The sequence below is a fragment of the Pseudochaenichthys georgianus genome, unplaced genomic scaffold, assembly GCF_902827115.2.
Source record: "Pseudochaenichthys georgianus unplaced genomic scaffold, fPseGeo1.2 scaffold_667_arrow_ctg1, whole genome shotgun sequence".
In the NCBI taxonomy this organism is placed as follows: domain Eukaryota; kingdom Metazoa; phylum Chordata; class Actinopteri; order Perciformes; family Channichthyidae; genus Pseudochaenichthys; species Pseudochaenichthys georgianus.
In genome coordinates, this window is record NW_027263221.1 from 28744 (window position 1) to 35510 (window position 6767).

General features: G+C 42.5%; 1 pseudogene; it reads right to left on the reverse strand.

The window, feature by feature from the left end:
* Positions 1–5989: 5989 nt before the first annotated feature.
* On the reverse strand, positions 5990–6484 carry LOC117443728 (rho-related GTP-binding protein RhoU-like; annotated as a pseudogene).
* Between the last annotated feature and the right edge of the window lie 283 nt (positions 6485–6767).

A 6767-nucleotide genomic window follows, 5' to 3' on the forward strand; every position in this document is an offset into this window, starting at 1 on the left:
ACAACCAGGCTGAGTCGGGCTGAGTATGCTAAACTAGAGAGAGAATCGCTGGCAAGGGGGCTACAACTACAACAAGATGAACATATTTGACCGTGATTTAATTGTAATACACGTTTCAAAATGATGCCGAAGTAACAACACACTGATACCGGTTAGTGAAAACCATGAATTAATGCTTTGACAAGTCTGCAGACAGACGGCAGGCGAAAAACCTTTTAAAATGCTTGTTTTCTAAATGGAGATTGGCTAAGCTAACGTTATATATGCTCCGACCGTCCACACTCACAACAACGGCCTACAGACATAAATAACCCAGCGACTGTATCCTCCATGACACAGGCAGTCTGTGGTTTGGACTTGTTTCACTTCTGTCTAGTTTATGAACAGATATGAGGAGCTGTGAGCTCTGAGTGCTAAGAGCTAACGGCTGTGTTGTTTTTCTGGGGCTCTCCGCCTACACTGCGTTACTATAGTAACTGCCCCAGTTCCTAAACTGTAATGGAAGCGCAGCATAAAGTGAGCCGGGCCTAATAAGGCCTAACCAAACCGAGCGAGGCCTGCAGTGGAAATGCGCCAAAAAAGTGTGTCCGTGCTGGGTCAGTAGATCAGGAGGATCAGGGAGCCAATCAGCAGCTCTTAATCCTTATTAACACTCCAACATGTCCTTGGCACGGATACAAGTGCTCTTAAGAAACAGGTGAATGCTGCTCTTATAAATAGATAGTTCCTTAATTCACCCCCAGATGAAACATAATATATCACGAATGTTTGAAATGATAGAGAATACATGTTGCTTTAAACCTTAAAGAGGCCCTGTGCTTTTGGGGGTTTTCTCTTTCCTGTAGTGTGTTATCTAGGTTTTAGTGCATGCTAAACCCCCGTGTTCCTCCAGAGGAAGTTTCTCTCCCACACTCTCTAAAACGCCTCCATTGGACTTCAAGAACAGAGTGACATCACTATGTAACACTCACGCTTCCATTGGGTAGCGCTCCAACACATTGTACGTGATAGGCTAAGGGGCGGGATATCTCTAAGCGGTTGACCAATCACAACAGAGCCGGCCAGCTAACCAATCAGAGCAAACTGGGCTCTGATTTCAGACAGAGGGTGAAAAGAGGTGCTGCAGCACAGGCAGTATGAGAAAACTAAAGAGCTTTTTGAACATTAAAACATGGAGACATGTAGAGACACTACACACTGATATACACCTGAACATCAGCAGGAGAGGACTCTTTAAAGTAGAGACACTACATACTGATATACACCTGAACATCAGCAGGAGAGGACTCTTTAAAGTAGAGACACTACATACTGATATACACCTGAGCATCATCAGGAGAGGACTCTTTAAAGTAGAGACACTACATACTGATATACACCTGAGCATCATCAGGAGAGGACATCTGATCATATTTAATAACAACTGAGGGAAATGAAAATAACTGTAACAACAATCACGTTTATTGCCAATGAATTAAGTGGATACACAGTAACATAAATGCAGTTGTAGAAAAACAGTAATTATATTACTGTTATAAAACAGTTTTGAAAGACAATTTAATTAATGAGCAAAAAGTGCTGAAGTAATATAAATAAACAAAAAAGTCCGTTAAATAAGATTATGACAAATTACACTGAAAAATCAAAATAAAATATGTACAGTATATCAGATTAAAGTGGAAAAACAGACATCTATTATTAATTGTCGTCATGTTTTTATTCGTAACATGTTCTCAAAATCTGGAGATCAATGAAATATAAACTCTGTGAAGAAATTGTAGAATAAAAATAAGGATGAAACTTAAAAAGTTGGAGATTTCTGTCAAATAAATGATAAATAAAGAATATTTTTAGAAAATGACCCAACAAGTAGACAGTTTAGAAACATTCCCAACTAGATACCATCATGGAAATGTTTTTAGAAATGTGCAAATTATGCAATCATTTGTTGAGTTTTGGAGAAATATCCAGATGCAAATAGACCAAAGTAGTCAAATAAAACACCTGAAATGTGTATTTTGCACATTTTCTTTCCAAATTCAACCGTTTTTCGATGATCTGACCCAGGCTTTCAATAACGTTCACTTGATCTCACACCTTCCAGAAGTTGATCTTCCTCCACCAGGGGGGTATACTGCGAAGCAGGATTTTCGCTTAGCCGGCTAAATGCAGGGAAAACTCCGGCTTTCCGGTCATCCGAAGCTGGTTCTCTTTTTAGCAGGCTAGATCTCCATGGTAACTTATGCTAAGCAGCTAACCTGGTCGGGACCAGGTTAGGTTGCAGGCTAAGAGCTCAACTCAGTGAAAGCACCGCCTGCTGACCAATCAGAGCTCAGTGTGCGGAGTTTAAAGCGATCAAGTCATATTACAGGAGAAAGGAAATACAGAAAAGCTGCCGTTGCAGGAAAGACGGCCGGCAAAAATCACCGACTGTGTGAACGTAAACATGAATAGAATATCACCTCCATCTTCAGAGCAATCTGACTATCATAACATTAGCGTTAAGAAAGCTTACTTAAATATCGGCCACAACATCAGTAACCGGATCAGAGTACATTAAGTACAGTCCGCGGCATATCACTTCATAATGTATCATATCTCTCCTGATCTGAGTCAGCTGAGCCGTATCTGGCCGTGCAACACTCACAGTGTCACATACTGTATGCATAAGTATTATTTTAAGCAACACATACATTGACAAAACACTCGAGACAAATGTAATTGAAGTCAGATCGTGTTTTAGACGGGGCAGTGATATCATAAACCTGTTAATGTACGCATTCAAACACGTGTTCTGTTCCAGCTGTGTTCACCTTGCAGCTGCAGCTCTGAGGCTTTGATCCTGATCAAGTGTTTAAGTCATGGATGTTTAAAGTTTAACTTCTTCATTTTTGACTAGTATTAAAGTTCACTTTTCATTCAGGAAGTATGACGCTGCGCTGTCAGTACGCTTCTCCATGTCTGTGATTGGTCGAATGCTCCAGATACCACCCCTTTCATGTGAACGCGCACCTAACTAGAGAGGACACGGCTAGCTTGAGCGATCCACTTGATAACCAGCGTCGTAGTACAGTTTAGCGAGAGCGCGTATGTTTTGGATTAGGCCAACCGGCTAACTCAAACATATCCAGGTTAGGTTGAACCAGGTTCGTAGTATAGGCCCCAGGTCTCCCAGACTCTCTTCATCTTATCCGGCGTCTTCTTCCTCAGGGGGATCTTCCTCTTCCTCTTCCTCTCCTCGCTGCAACTCTCCGCCCCAGATCCTTCAGGTTCTTCTGGTTGATCATTAATTAGATCGTCATGAGACTTTTGTAAGTTTCGATGTGCAAATGATAAATTCTGCCATGTTTTGGTGAGATTAGGAGAAATGTCCAGATGCAAATAGACGCTACTCGTCAAATAAAACACCTTCAATGTTTCTTTTGAATATTTTCTTTCCACCTTCTGCCATCACCATGAAGAAAACTAATGTATCAGTTTTCCGATGAACTGACCGAGGTTTGTATTGTATTTGTTGAGTTTAGGAGAAATACACAGATGCAAATAGACGTTACTAGTAAAAAAAAACACGTTAAATGTGACGTTCACTTGATCTCATGTCACGATCTGTCTGCGTTGTGTCTTGTCTTGTTTAGATCTGTCTGTGGTTTTCTGTCTGCCTTAGAGGCTTCTCAATACTCAAATTTCCCCTCCTCGACTCCTCGGTCCTCCGGTAGTGACCCGGAAATGAATTGCAGCGCGCCATTTTGAAGGACGTCTCATTTCTCTAAATGCACACCGAGGATCGAGCATCGAGGAGGCTCTCTGGAGGAGCTATAACCGAGGATACACTGATGGTTCCTCCACGGCTCCTCCGCGGATGCATTTCCGGGAACGGTGGAGGCGTGACGCACGGCCGGACTTATCTCAGCCAATGACAGCTCTGCATGCATCCCCTGGATATTATTTGAGAACCTGCTCTCATCGCAACGCGATGTTTACAGTGAGAACAGCTGTGAGGTCCTGCAGAAAGCAGAGCAGTGTGTATAATATATATCACTCAGTATAACAGGCCTACTCTCTTTATTTGCTTTAGTTTAGTAGATATCTACAAAGAGTCCATATTTTTCTAAAACCATTTAATGCTTCACATAATAAAATACACAACGGCTGTAGCCTGATTATGCTTTAGCAGCTGTAGGTGTGTGTGGTACAGTATGTAGGTGTGTGTTGTACAGTGTGTAGGTGTGTGTTGTACAGTGTGTAGGTGTGTGTGTTGTACAGTGCGCAGATGCCGCGGACAGACGGGTCTCAGTTGGTTTGATGTCCTCTGCTTACTTTTAATACTTGCAAATACAACTTTTGGCCCGTAATTTCAATTGGTTTTTTGTCTGCGTTGTGTTTTGTCTAGGGCTGCAGTCGGATAGTTTAAAAATCAGCTCCTAAATTCTAACCCTATCGTCTATTCCTTGACCTTGGAGTGAAACGTCACGGGGTTAAGGGATAGTGGATAGGAGAATTCAAAAGAACTTAGGAGAAGAGACTGCGGTACTTTAGAGAATCCGAATGCACTTTCACTATCCGACGTGTTTATGATGCGCCAGCGGACGTTATTGTGTGCGTCTGCTGCTGTGGGGAAACCATGGAAACCACAGTTTTCTATACAGCGGACTACAACATGGATGTTTAATAAGAACGAGGGACTACTGTAAACTCATCTGGAGACTCTGCACCGTGCTCTGATGCTGCTGCTTTGCTTTATGAACGTGGACAACAGAGAAACATATTCTTCATGACCAAAGCTGGAATTGAAATAAAAAAGGAAAGTGAAACTTATGCTCGTCTCCCTCTCCCTCCGGTCCACATTAATACCAATGATCCCAATACGTATTATTGTATGAACTAAAGATCTTAAAATCAATACAGATGTATTTATTATAAACGTTAGTCCTTAACATCTATCTCTGTGTATATCACCATTCAAACATCTTTTAAAAGTTGAACAAACCCCACACAGCTCAGTAAAGACTGAAATGTTGACTTTATTTGATCATTTCAGTGAAAACTAACGTTCATATTTCTCTTTTTGATTATAATCCTGATGAACGTTCAAAACAAAGCACTTTGGCAACTTACCACATACGTTTTAAAATGCTTAATAAGCACCGTAACTTTCATGATATCATTTCTCGGTCATAATCGGTTGTTTCCGTGAACGGCCGACTGTTGAGTGACGGCAAATGCTGCGGCTGCAAGGCATTGTGGGGCAGCATTTTCACTTCTCCTGTCGGTTAGGGAGGTCCAGTGGTTCCTAAGCTAAAGGAGGCTATAAAGGAAGTTTGAAACCTCCTTTCCTTTCATCTAGAGAATTGGAACGACACTTATCATGGCTGCCACTGAGGGACTTCCGGGTCATTTCACTCCTTTAGGAAGGTTCCTAAGCTAAATGGACTATTCGACTTCAGCCTCGATCTGTCTTTGTTTTCTGTCTGCGTTGTGTCTTATTTTTAGATCTGGTCTGTGGTTCCCTGATCGTTAGTTTTCTGGTGTGTCTGAGTACCCGATTGTGTTCACCTGGTGTCCCTGTGTTTTCTCCTCCCTACTCACCATGTTGTTCCTTGTTTGGTATGATTAGTCCTTGTGTGCATTTAATTACTGGTTTTTCTGGTCTGGGCTTTGTCGGTTCGTCCTTGTGATATGGCTTGTTCCTCGGTGAGTGTTCTGTTTAGTCTTTATTTGATAGTAGAGCCTTGAAATAAAGGAGCTTTTTGTCCCTTTAATCTGCATTTGGGTTCTGCTTCCTACACCGTAACATCTCACAGTTGATCATTAATTAGATCATAATGAAACTTTTTCTTGTATGTTTCAATGTGCCACTGATTAATTCTGCCATGTTTTGTTGAGTTTTGGAGAAATATCCAGATGCAAATAGTAAAAAGTAGTCAAATAAAACACCGGAAATGTGTATTTTGACATTTTCATTCCGAATTCAACAGGTTTTCAATAACTTTCACTTGTCCTCACAGCTCTGCTCCACCATCACACAGTTGTTGATCTTCCTCCACCAGGTCTCCCAGACACTCTTCATCTTATCCGGCGTCTTCTTCCTCAAGGGGATCTTCATCTTCCTCTCCTCGCTGCAACCTCTCCGTCTGCTGGATGCTGGCCAAGATGGCCGAATCAACGGGTCCTTCAGGTTCTTCTGGGTCAGCGCAGAGACCTCCATGAATGCCACCATGCCCAGCTCCTCTGCCAGCTGCTGGCCCTCCTCCGTTGCCCACGGGACGCTGCTGGTTCTGGGCCAGCTGGATCAGAACCTGCACGTCCTCCCTCAGGGTCCAGCTGGGTGCCGACGAGGACTAGAGGAGTGTCCGGACCTGGTGCCGGATCTCAGGGAGCCAGCGGTCCACCAGGCTGCGGAGGGAGGAGGGCCGCACACGCTGTAGACGAGGAGGAAGACATCCGCGTTTTTGTAGCAGAGAGGACGAAGGAGATCCAGCTCATCCTTTATGAAGAGAAATCAGAAACAGAGAGGACTGGTTAGCAGAGAGGGCAAAAGTACACACATCCTTTACTCAAGTAGAAGTACAGAAACTCGTGTTTAAAAATACTCTGGTGAAAGTAGAAGTACTGACTAAACTTCTTTACTCAATTAAAAGTAAAGAGGCTTTGAAGTGTACTTCAGTAAAAAGTACCCATAACTAGCAGCTGCTTTAAAGAGTACCTGACCTCCCTTTATATTAATAGAACAATAATGTCATTGTTAGCTAATGAATGTTTCCATGTTG